The sequence below is a fragment of the Canis lupus genome, chromosome 12 (assembly GCF_003254725.2).
Source record: "Canis lupus dingo isolate Sandy chromosome 12, ASM325472v2, whole genome shotgun sequence".
Classification (NCBI taxonomy): domain Eukaryota; kingdom Metazoa; phylum Chordata; class Mammalia; order Carnivora; family Canidae; genus Canis; species Canis lupus.
Window position 1 is genome coordinate 4,744,024 of NC_064254.1, and position 12,030 is coordinate 4,756,053.

A 12,030-nucleotide genomic window follows, 5' to 3' on the forward strand; every position below is an offset into this window, starting at 1 on the left:
GTCAGGATCAGAATCCCAGCGGTGCTTAGCTGCTGCCACAGTAGCAGCCCTGGCAACGTTCACCGCGAGTTTGCTGGGTTCCGGGCACTGTTCGAAGTGTTTCCTATATTAGCTCGTTTAATACCAACCATTTTATGTTATAGATGCTACTTTCATGCACGTTTTCCGTACGAGGCAACTGCACGGAGAGGGGCAGTCACTTGCCCGAGGTCACACGGCCCAACGCAGCAGACCCGGGGGTCCCACAGCCGCAGGCCTCCCTCCGGAGAAACACCCCGGGACACACCCTCCTCCATCCTCCGTGCAGTAGCAGCAGGTCTCCTGCTCCGGGCGGGGCGCCGTCCCCAGGAGCACTCGTCCTCCAGCGCACCCGTGAGCCCCGGGAGAGTAGAACACCCCCGCAGATTGCTTAGATTGCTTATCGGAAGTTCCCCATTACCTCCAGAGCCTGGAGCAAAGCCTTGGGGAGCAGAAGACAGAATGGGTGGCTTTGTAGCGGTGCTTCTCCACTAGAATACTTACCAGACCTTCACAAAATCCCAGTGGTCAAGCTACACCCCAGACCAATTAACCAGTATCTCTGGGGTGGGGCTCAGGCTTCAGTATTCTTTAAGGCTTCTCCAGTGAATTAAATATCCAGCCAAGGTGGAGAACCATTCGTTTAGAGGTCTTCTGGCTCAGTGGAAGCAGCTGTGGGGTAAGATTTACCTGGGTTTGAGACCTGGCCCTATCACTGCACCTGTGTGACTTTGTGCCAGCCCCTTAACTTCTCTGAGCTTCAATTTCCTCATGTGTGGAAGAAGATCTGTTGTCAAGACAGCGCAGGGATTGTCAGGGCTGAATTTGATGTTTAAGGCTCCTAGCACAGAGCTGTCGCTGAGCTCCATCCTTAATATTAAGGAGCGGGCAAAACAGAGCAGGCCCTGGTCTCCTGCAGGATCAAACCTACGCAGGACCACCCAGAAAGGCAGAGAGACGCCAATGACTCACCACCACTAGGATGGGGCTGTGGAATAGATTTTAGGGGCCTTAGGGACCCTCCGACCCCAGGTTCTCCCACCTCGAACCTCTGCCCTCCCTCATCGAGGGCTTTGATGATTCCGAATGGGGTGAAATTGAGACAGGATGGGGCCGACGCGCGGGAGTGGAAGCAGATTGGGGAAGCGGGGTGCGGGGAGGAAATGGCTGTGGGAGTGCACTGACTGAGCCCTACCACCAGGTGGCGACAGGAACCCACCCACTGAAGGCCCAGCCTTAAGGAGAGGAAGACGGAATAACAGATTATTAGAGAGAGGACTTTTTTTTGGTTTGGTTTGGTTTTCTTGTGCCCCCCCCCCTTTTTTTCTTTTTTTTAGTACTAGGTATATGCTAAGGTCGTATTTTCTTTCATTTCTGTTTACTTCTTGCAGCAGTCCTGTGGTAGGCACCATTACCCTCCTTAAGTGGGTGAAGAAATTGAGGCGGTCCTGCTAACTGGCAACTGGGATTAAACCCAGTCATTCTGGCTCCAGATGCTAGTCTCTTAACCACTGAGGTCATAGAAGGTCAGAGCTGCGAGGGCCTTTGGAAATTCTCAGGTCTTGTGATTCCTAAACCTGTTTGATAAAAAAAATCACCTGAGGCTCTTTTAGAAAAATTTCAGATTCCTGGGGCCCAGGCCAGGCACTGAATTAGAATGTCCCGGGAAAAGGGGCCTGGGAATGTGTGTGGTTAACAAGAGTCCCAGTTTGGAAACATGGATCTGTTCTCAGAGAGGGAAAGTGACCTGTTCAAGGTCACATGACCAGTCTCCCTCAAGCTCCTAGTACCTTGAAATCCAGAAGCCAGGTCACCGCCTAAAAAAAAGATGAGATAATATACCATGTGATCCAGCAATTCTACTTCTGGGTATATCCCCCAAAGAATTCAAAGCAAGGTCTTAAAGAAATATTTGAACACCCATGCTCACAGCAGCATTACTTGCAATACCTAGAAGGTGGATGCCACCCAAGTGTCCATCAACAGATGAATGAATAAGCAAATGTGGTTTACATATGTAATTAAATATTATTCAGTCTTAAAAAGGAAGGGAATGCTGTCACATGTTACAACATGGATGAACTTTGAGGACGTTATGCTAAGTGCAATAAGCCCATCACAAAAAGATGAATAGCATATAGTTCCATTTATATGAAGTGCATAGAGGAGTCACATTCACAGAGGCAGATAGTAGAATTGTGGTTTCCGGGAGCTGGGGAAAGAGGGGTATGGGGAGTTCATGCTTAACAGTATACAGTTTGGGAAGATGAAAAGAATTCTGGAGATGGATGGTGGTGATGGTTGCACAATAGTATTTACTTAATATCACTGAACTGCACATTAAAAATTGGTTAGAATGATTGATTTTTATGTATATTTTACTACAGTAAGAGATAGTGGGGGAAAAAAAGAGATGACCATAATCTGTGCCCAACCCTGGAGGGCGGTAGTAATGAGAAACAAGAAGATAAGTATGATCTCCTTTATCTTTTTTTTAAGTTTATTTAATTAATCTCTACCACTAACTCAAACTCACAACCTTGAGATCAAAGGTCACATGCTCTTCCAACTGAGCCAGCCAGGCACCCCAATTTTCCTTATCTTTTAAATGACTTTGTGAATAAATATTACATGGCCATTGAGGAATACCATAAAATCACCTCTCTCCTCAAAAGGATTATACTGGAGCGCTTGGATGGCTCAGTGGGTTAAGTGTCTGACTTGATTTTGGCTCAGGTCAAGATCTCAGGGTCATGAGATTGAGCCCTGGGTGGGACTCTGTGCTGGGCATGGAGTCTGCTTAAGATTCTCTCCTTCCCTCTCCCTCAGCCCATCCCCTGCCTCTCTCTCAAAAAAAAAAAAGGATTGTACTAAAAATGTCTGAATGTATTTTTTTTCCCCAAAACTTCATCAACTTTCGGTTTTATCATTTTACTTTTTTCTTTTTTTCTTTTTAATTTTTTAAGTTTATTTGTTTTATTAATTTTTTTTTTTATTATTTTTTTTTTTTTTATTTTTTATGATGGTCACACAGAGAGAGAGAGAGGCAGAGTGAGAAGCAGGCTCCATGCACCGGGAGCCCGAAGCAGGCTCCATGCACGGGGAGCCCGACATGGGATTCGATCCCGGGTCTTCCAGGATTGCGCCCTGGGCCAAAGGCAGGCGCTAAACCGCTGCGCCACCCAGGGATCCCTCCCCAAAAATGTTAATTGCAAATTTATTATACTAAATAAAACAAATCTATGTTTATTGTTAAAGTGAATCAATAAAACTACTACATCTGTTATTGAGAGGGGACAGTGGCCCCTGCTTTGATTTTTCCTGCTTATTCAGGAATTCTAGGTTCTCAAATGGAGGCTATCAAGGAAGAGGGATGGAGTTGGGGACCATGTATATAAAAACTCCTGTTCATTTTACTGTACCACCAGCTCCAGGGGCTGTTATTATTTAACATCTAGATCCCTCTCCTTGTGGTAGGACAATGGTGGGGGAGAGGCTGAGCAGGAATGTTCCCTCATCCTCGGCCTACCAAAGAGTCCTGCAATTGCCAGTCCAATTTCTCCTCCATCTCTCTTCTCTTCCTTGTCTAAAAAATATTTTATTTATTCATAAGAGACATGGGGTGGGGGGCACAGACATAGGCAGAGGGAGAAGCAGGCTCCACACAAGGAGCCCAATGCAGGACTTGATCCTGGGACTCAAGGATCACACCCTGGGCCAAAGGCAGACACTGAACTGCTGAGCCACCCAGGGATCCCTCTCTTCCCTTCCTAAAGAAGACTGATTCTTCCATGTGGCTAAAAAATCTGGGTATGGAGGAAGAACCTTAATTTATTATTATTATTAATTATTATTATTATTTGGTGGGAGATGGATATTGAAAGGAGCAGCACAGAATAGCTTCAGGACATGAGGAATGAGGGAAGAGAAGAAAGAGGATTTTAATTAGCGTGGCTGTGAACTGTGCATCTGAATCCCTTTGAAGTCCTTTGAGAAGCGTGACTAAGGAGTGAGACTGCTTGTTAATTCCTTTAGGCTATTGGGTTGTATACCTTGGGTCAGACACTGTTCTCAGACTGAACCACATGGGGCTGTGTTTTATTAGGGTTCCACCCTTATTAACAAAGACCAGGGCATGAGTTCTTGAGGCTCCAACACCCTGACCTTCCTGCTACTCACTGCCAGGGCACACCCTGGACCCTGTCGTCACCCCAAACTGCTCCACCTCCGAAACTACAATTCAGACATCCCCTCTCTGATTGGCAGTCTTCCCACACCACACCTGCTACCCTTTGCTCACTTTCTTCCACTACACCTCTCCTTTGACCCCATCAGGACTTCCAGCCCATCGATCCCAATTGTGCCCAATCATTTTTTCTCTTTCCTTTTGGTAATGGCATCTACTTTTTCCTTGGAGGAAAAATTTCAGACCCCTGGCCAACAGCAGAATTAGTCGTGTGATGCTAGTCAGTCCAGGGAAAGCCACCCCCAGGACTGTTGCTGAGATTCCAGATAAGGGGACATTTTCTTTCTGCTCAAGTGGCTCAGTGGGCAGGAGGACATAGCCTGGACTGGCTGGGGGTCTTCCTGGGGATGAGAGCCTGCAGGATAATAGGAAAAGCTGAGCAAAGAGAGATTTCTCATAATCTTGTTAGAGTATCTGGAACTAGCCGTTCCTGAAACTATCTTGGATTTTTCAGATAATGAATCAATATCTAATATTTGTAAGTCAGGGTTGGATTCTCTCACTTGAAACAAAGTGACAGGGCACCTGGGTGGCTCAGTGGTTGAGCATCTGGCTTGGGCTCAGGTTGTGATCCCGGGGTCCTGGGATTGAGTCCCGCCTTGGGCTCCCCGTGTAGAGTCTGATTCTCCCTCTGCCTGTGTCTCTTCCTCTGCCTCTCTCTGTGTGTTTCTCATGAATAAATAAATAAAATCTTAAAAAAAAAAGACCTGATTTTACAGTGTCACTCTAGCTAGACTCTAGATCAGGGGTTCCTAAATGTGGTTGCTCATCAGAATCATGAGTGGAGATTTTTTCCCTTAAAACCTTTGCATGAAGGATAACACAGATACAGAAGAATGCATAAAACATAAATGTACATGTCAATGCATTATTATAAAGCCAACTCCCATGTAATCTCATCTATATCAAGAAATAGAACATTGTTAGACTCTACAAGCCCCAGCCCCTTCCTCTCGTTCACAGGGAACCACTATCCTGACTTCAATGGCAATCACGTCCTAGCTTCCTGAGATCATTTTCAGCCTGAGTATGCTTCCTGTTGGAAGAGGTAATCAAGAGGACATGACTGTCAGTTGGCCCTGGAGCTGGACTCAAGTAATCTGAGGCTCCTCATCCCCTCTCCCTCCATCCTTGGAATGTATCTTCTACCCACCATTCCCATAGTGGGAGCCATTTTCAAGGACATAGTCTTGAAAGAATAAGGTGGCACTGAGAGTGTCTGGGTATACACGTGACCAAACTCACATCTGGCAGGCGAGTGCGGAGTTCTACTCCTTATGGCCACTACAGACAAGCCTTGCGGCCAGGAGTGGCCTGTCTCTTTCTTGGGGCTCTCTTTGCCCTCCGTATACAGGCGCCAGTTTTCAAACTAACACTTCCCTAAACACTGTGGTGTACTTTTGCCTGTTTTAGAGTGTTATGCAAATGGAACTATTTATTAATCTTAATGAAACCAAATTTGTCAGACTTTTCTCCTTTAAGGTTGGTGCTTTTGTATCATGAAAAGAAATCTGTCACCACCCTGAGGTTTGTTTTTTGTTTTTTGTTTTTAAGATTTTATTTATTCATTTATGAGAGACACAGAGAGAGAGAGGCAGAGACACGGGCAGAGGGAGAAGCAGGCTCCATGCAGGGAGCCCGACAGGGTACTCGATCCCGGGACCCCAGGATCATGCCCTGGGCTGAAGGCAGGCGCTAAACCACTGAGCCACCCAGTGATCCCCTTTCTTTTATAATCTTTATTGTTCTGCCCTCCATATTTAGGACAACAACCCACTTGGGATTTATTTGTTTACGGTGTGAGGTCAGAGTCAAGTTCCAGTTTTACCTCGCATGAACACTCAATCCATTTACTGAAAACGCTCATCCTTCCCTGTGCTCTTCAATGCCACATGAATCACAACCCCACACTGTCCATATTGACATCAGCTTCTGGTGTTTTCCCAGTCTGTTTGTCCTTGTACAAATATCACCCTCTCCTCATGACTGTACGTACTTTTACAAAAAGTCTTGCTTTTCAGTAGAGTAATATTTCCATGTTGTTCTTTAGGAAGGAAACTATCTTTAGCCCCTTCATTTCCATATGTATTTTAGAATCAACCTGTTGTGTTCCACCAAAAAAAACCCTCAACCCCCTCCCCCAAAGAAAACTCTGTTAGGATATTTATTTGATTGCACTGAACCTGTAGATCAATACATTGTTCAACATCAAGTCTTCTAATCTTTGTTTCCTATTTAAGATGCACATGTTAGGAAGAGAAGATATAGGATGAAGGGGACCTATAATAATTTCTTTTTAGGGGGGAGTGTCCAGATTTATTGAGATATAATTGACATATAACACAGATTGTAAATTTAAGGTGTACAGGTGTTGGTCGGATGCATTTATATATTACAGAATGATTACCACCATAAATTAGCTCGCACCTGCATCCTGTCACATAATTATCATTTCTTTTTTTGGTGAGAACATGTAAGATCTACTCTTTAAGTAATTTATTTTTTTTTTAATTTTTTTTATTTATTTATGATAGTCACACAGAGAGAGAGAGAGAGAGGCAGAGACATAGGCAGAGGGAGAAGCAGGCTCCATGCACCGGGAGCCTGACGTGGGATTCGATCCCGGGTCTCCAGGATCGCGCCCTGGGCCAAAGGCAGGCGCTAAACCGCTGCGCCACCGAGGGATCCCCAGTAATTTATTTTTTAAAAGATTTTATTTTTAAGTAATCTCTACACCCAACATAAGGCTTCAACTTACAACTCCAAGATCAAGAGTCGTATGCTCTACTGGCTGAGCCAGCCAGGTGCCCCTGCTCTTAAGCAACTTTGTATATATATATATATATATATATATATATATATATATATATATATATATATTTATATATTTAAATTATACATTAAATTATATATTTAAATTAGATATATATCAAATATATTAGTATATAATTTATATATATATATAATGCAGTATTATTAGCTATAATCACCATGCTGTATATTAGATCCTTAGAATTTGTTAATCTTGTAACTGGAAGTCTGCACTCTGGAAGTTTATTTTGCAATACTTGAACATGGACATATTTATATGTGTGTGTTTGTGTGTACTCACACATGTCCATTTATTTAGAGAAATTATTATTTATTTATTTATTTATTTATTTATTTATTTATTTATTTATTTATTTATGATAGACACAGAGAGAGAGAGGCAGAGACACAGGAGGAGGGAGAAGCAGGCTCCATGCCGGGAGCCCAACGCGGGACTTGATCTCGGGACTCCAGGATCGCGCCCTGGGCCAAAGGCAGGTGCTAAACTGCTGAGCCACGCAGGGATTCCCTATTTAGATAATTTAAAATTTTTTCTGTATAATGCATTTTTGCCCATCTTTTGATAGATTTATCTCTAAGTAATTGGTATATTTTAAAATGCCATTCAAGGAGCTTACAGTTCAGATTCTTTGTCTCAACTTTTAGAGAGTCTGAGTGAGTAGTTCTGGGGGCATCTAGATATGAATTTTGAAAAAGCTGCCCAGGTGATTCTGATGCGTGTTCAGGCTTGGGAACATGGGCATCTCTGTGGCTCCACTCATTGTCTCTTTCCAGTCCTGTTCAGCTCCCTCCCCCTCCAGCTGGCCTAATCCCATTGGCCTTTGGCTGCATGCAAGTCTCTCTGGAGTAAGCCCCCAAGCCCTGCAGGTCCCACCATCTCCCTTTACTCAAAGTCCCATGCACTTTCAGAAGGGGTTGTCTACACCTGTGATTTCAACTTTTTAGGCTTGCATACTCCTTTAAATAAATTTGAAAACCCATGTAGTCCCTCACACATTTTTGTTTTTGTTTTTAAGATTTATTTATTTATTTGAGAGGGGCAGAGAGAAATTTAAGCAGACACTACACTGAGCACAGAGCCCCACGTGGGGCTTGATCCCATAAGCCTGAGATCACACCCTGAACCAAAACCAGAGTCAGTCGCTTAACCAGCTGCTGCACCCAGGCACATACACCCCGCCCCATGGTTTTTAACTGACATCTCATTCAAACCATCCTTACTCACCCCTGTGCCCTTCTAGTCTACCAGGCTGGCTCTTCTTTTCACCCTGTCATTCACTCCTGCAAGGTGGCTTCTGCTGCCTGCATGCCACTAAAGCTGCTCTAATCTAGGTCTTCGGACTCTCATGTCACTCAGTTGAGGGGACAATTTCAGTCTTTGTCTTCCCTGCTTTCCCTACAGCATTTGACATGCTCTCTCCCTGGGTACCCATGACACAACATTTTCCTATTCCCCTACCCCACCTCCCTAATGAGCTACTCACTGTCTGTGTTGAATGATTGAAGGGAACAAACAGGGAGAGAGGATCGAGGGTACCTGGGAAGGAGGGTGCCAGAAGGGTTTCCCACAGAGCCTCTCCTGTACCAAGACCTGCCAATCATACCCACCCATACAACTTTTTTTTCCCCCACAATGAAGAAAACAGCATTGGTCACTGTAAAAATTTAAGCATACTGAAAAGAAAAAGAGAAAGGCAATTATAATTACCCGAAATCTCCCTACCCTGAGAACATTCACCATCATACTGCTGGTGCCCATCTCTCTGTCTCTCTATGCATTTATATGTGCACCTACAAGTGTTAGTTTACAAAAAGCTGGCAACAATGGTTATTATCCTAGATGTCTTTAAAATTTTTTTTCCTTATCTGTTCATTTTATTAAAAGCAAAAATAAAAATAAACAAGTAGAACTTCATCAAAATAAAGAGTTCTGCACAACAAAGGGAAACAATCAACAAAACTAAAAGATAAACTACTGAATGGGAGAAGATAACTGCAAACAACATATCTGATAAAGGGTTACTATCCAAAATATAGAAATAACTTATATGACTCAGCACCAAAAAAATTGCAAATAATCCAATTAAAAAATGGGCAGAAGACATGAACAGACATTTCTCCAAAGAAGACATCCAAGGGGTCCCTGGGTGGCTCAGGTGGTTGGGCATCTACCTTTAGCTCTGTTCATGATCTGGGGGTCCTGGGATCTGTCCCCACAATGGGCTCTCTGCTCAGCGGGAAGCCTGCTTTTCTCTCTCCCTCTGCAGTTAGTTATCCCTGCTTGTGTGCTCTCTTGCTTAAATAAAATCTTTTTTTTTTTTTTAAAGAAAACACCCAGATGACCAACATGAAAAGATGTTCATCATGACTAATCATCATGCAAATTAAAACCACAATGAAATATCACCTTACACCTGTCAGAATGGCTAAAATCAAAACACAAACAACAAATGTTGGTAAGGAGGCAGAAAAAGGGAACCCTCTTACACTGTTGGTGGGATTGCAAACTGGTGAAGCTGCTGTGGAAAACAGTATGGAGGTTCCTCAAAAATTAGAAAATAGATGGGACGCCTGGGTGGCTCAGTGGTTTAGCACCTGCCTGTGGCCTGGGGCATGATCCTGGAGTCCCAGGATCGAGTCCCATATTGGGCTCCCTGCATGGAGCCTGCTTCTCCCTCTGCCTGTGTCTCTGTCTCTCTCTTTCTGTGTCTCTCATGGATAAATAAATAAAATCTTTTAAAAAATTAGAAAATAGGAATAGAAATACTAGAAAAAATAGAGAAATATACCATCCAGTAATTCCACTACTGGGTATTTATGCAAAGAATACAAAGACACTGATTCAAAAGGATATGTGCGCCCCTGTGTTTATAGCAGCATTGTTTATAATAGCCAAATTATGGAAACAGCCCAAGTGACCATTGATAGATGAATGGATAAAGAAGATGTAGCGAATATACACAATGGATTATTACTCAACCATAAAAAAGAATGAAGTCTTGTCATTTGCAGCAACATGGAGGAGCTATAGAGTATAACGCTTAAGTGAAATAAGTCAGCCAGAGAGAGACAAATATGTAATTTCACTCATATGTGGAATTGAAGAACAAAATAAATTAAACAAAGGAAAAAAATAGAAAGACAAACCAAGACACAGGCTCTTAATTACAGAGAACAAATTGATGGTTTGACGAGGTGGGTGGGGAGATGGGAGAAACAGGTGGAGGGGATTAAGAGTACACATGATGAGCACTGACTCATTTTTTTTTTTTTAATTTTTTTTTTTTAATTTTTTTATTTATTTATGATAGTCACAGAGGGAGAAAGAGAGAGAGGCAGAGACATAGGCAGAGGGAGAAGCAGGCTCCATGCACCGGAAGCCCGATGTGGGATTCGATCCCAGGTCTCCAGGATCGCGCCCTGGGCCAAAGGCAGGCGCCAAACCGCTGCGCCACCCAGGGATCCCCAGCACTGACTCATTTACAGAATGGTCGAATCACTATATTATACACCTAAAACTAATATCACACTGTATGTTAACTATAATGGAATTAAAATTAAAAGCTTAATAAAAAATAAAATTAGGGACACCTGGGTGGCTCAGGGGTTGAGCATCTCCCTTTGGCTCAGGTCATGACCCCAGGGTCTTGGGATGGAGTCCTGAGTCAGGTGCCCCAGAGGGAGCCTGCTTCTCTCTCTGCCTATATCTCTATCTCTTTCTGTATCTCTCATCAATAAATAAATAAAATCTTAAAACCAAAATTAAAAGCATTCCATTTATTTACCAGGTTTGTCTTGTTTTCACTACTATGACTAATGATACAATAAATATTCTTACATATATTCATCCTTATGTGCTCAGGCTTTTATTTTTAAGGTTTTTTTTTTTTTTTAAGATTTTATTTATTCACAAGAGACACACACAGAGAGAGGCAGAGACACAGGCAGAGGGAGAAGCAGGCTCCGTGCAGGGAGCCTGAAGTGGGACCTGATCCTGGGTCTCCAGGATCACGCCCTGGGCCGAAGGCAGGCACTAAACCCCTGAGCCACCCAGGGATCCCCTCAAGTGGTTTCCTATCCTATTAACACCCTTTTGACTTCAGGGAAGGTGTCTTTTGCCATAAACAATTTATAACTTTTATGTGATTATATGTGTATACATTTACTCTCATGGGGTTTGGCTGTCTGGTCTGGTTTAAAAGGTCTTTTGGAATATATTTTGCATGTTATTTACATTTATGGTGTTAAACTGTCTGAAATTTATTTGGGTACAGTGAGAGGCAGGGGTCCCAGCTCATCGTCTTCCTGGTGGGAGACCAGCTGGGTCAGCATCGCTTAGTAAATAAACTACCCTTCTTTTCTCACCGAATCAAAAGCCCATCATTGTTATACATAAAATCCAATCGGTATTGGGATCTGTTCTTGTGCTCTCTTCTATTTCACTGAATTTTTCATCACCTCCTTGACCATTCTTGGACAGGTGTTGGCAGGAGTCAGAGTTCTGGAAAAGCTTATGCACGACTGTTTCTGCATTGAGTGTTTGTGTGCCCCTCTCTGCCCCCTGCCCTTCCCCCTGCCAGCCTTGACAAGCCTCTCACCACCCCTCTGCTGCAGAAGCAGCCAGTACTAATCTCATTATACCTCTTATCCCTGTTTCTGTCCCAGTCAGCCTCCTCAGCCTCCTCCTTGGGCCTAATCCCCATCTGGCCCTGTTTCCCCTTCTTTCATCCCGTCTCCCACTCCCTTACTACTGGAAGCCTCCACAAGCTCCCTTGACCTCAGGCATGGGAAGGGCCCTAGAGTTTGTCTTCTGTGAACGGTTTCCTTCACCTCCTAGCTCTTCTGGACAACTGGCTCTCCCCGAGGACCCTGGATCCCCTACCACTAGCTCTAATGGTGGCTGTTCTTTCTCCCTCACTCCTCCTTCCCCCAGG